Source organism: Meleagris gallopavo, chromosome 30 (assembly GCF_000146605.3).
Source record: "Meleagris gallopavo isolate NT-WF06-2002-E0010 breed Aviagen turkey brand Nicholas breeding stock chromosome 30, Turkey_5.1, whole genome shotgun sequence".
Lineage (NCBI taxonomy): Eukaryota > Metazoa > Chordata > Aves > Galliformes > Phasianidae > Meleagris > Meleagris gallopavo.
The window spans coordinates 2,845,048-2,846,379 of NC_015040.2; positions in this window are offsets into that span (position 1 = coordinate 2,845,048).

A 1,332-nucleotide genomic window follows, 5' to 3' on the forward strand; every position below is an offset into this window, starting at 1 on the left:
CTCCTTTAGGAAGAGCCCGAAAGGCAAAACGACGCTGCCCCCAAATAAGAGGCGGAGGAGAACCTACGGGTGAGATTTATGGCATCCGACGAACAGGTACAGCAGCAGGGGATTTTTGTGCCACGGGTTTTGTTGTGCCACGCACGGGCGGGAGCCGCGCAGCCCCGCACCGCCCCGCACGCACTTCCCCTGTAGGCGACCAACTTCCTTAAAGTTCTTTAAGGCTTCCAAACAAGAGCCCCATCGCCTGGCAGGTGAATTATTCAGTGCCTATGGATTCCTCGCGAGCCCTTTCATTCCGGTCCCAAATCTTTCCCAGCCCACCCTTTGCCTATGGATGTCTCGATTTTACAACAATCAAGCGGGAGGCGAAGAGCGTGGCAATTTCTGCTAATCGATTTTCCATACAATGGGCCCCAGATGATGTTTTAAAATGTGAGAAACTCAAATGTGTTGGTTTAAATAAGACTTTTGCAATCGATAGCTTTTAAAAGAAGAGACTTTGATACCTCTTCTGGAAGGGGATTTCGAACGCTTTCTCTTCCCGAACAAAACAAGGCAGGAAAATCCTAAATAATAATAATAATAGTAAGAAATAATTCAGAAGTTTCTCCTGGCTTTGGAGTTCTTAAAGAGGAATATGGGGATAAAACGCTCCGGGGCGCTCAGCTCCGTCCCGCCCCGACGCTTCGCAGCCCCCGCAGAGCAGCGCAAAAGCCGCGCAAAAGCCGCGCAGCTCCGCCCGGAGCCGCGCAGCTCCTCCTATTCTCTTTCCCAAATCTTCTCCCTCTGGTTTTGGGATTTTTTTTTTTCGGGACGGTTTTCCTTCCCCCGATGTCACCACGCTGCGTTCGGCTTTCGAGCGTTGCGGGTAGGAGCGGGGCGGTGGGACCGGGGGGCTTTCAGCCCTTTTCCCTCCGATTATTTCCTCCTTCCCAAATCTCCGCAGCCCCGGACCCCCCCCCTTCCCCCTCTTTTCTCCCCCCGTTTGCACCCTCGGAGTCGGCATTTATTTCTTTTATTTGTATTTATTTCTCTATTTATCGCTTCGAGACTTTTTTTTTTTTTTTTAACCACAAGTTCAGGCCCTTTCCTCGCCGCTCCCGGTTCCTTTCCCTTTCCCTTTTCGCAGGAAATCGTCGTTATTTGAGTTCCTTCTCTCGGTGAATAATTCCCTCTCTCCTCATAAAAGCGTGCAGAGAAGAGGTGCAGCCCGGGGGTCCGCCCCCCCATAACCCCCCACCCGTTTTTTCTCAGTGGAGCCACTTTGGCAGCGGGGAAAAAACCCTCAAGGAGGGGGAAGGAAACAGCGGGAGATGCGAGCAGAGCCAC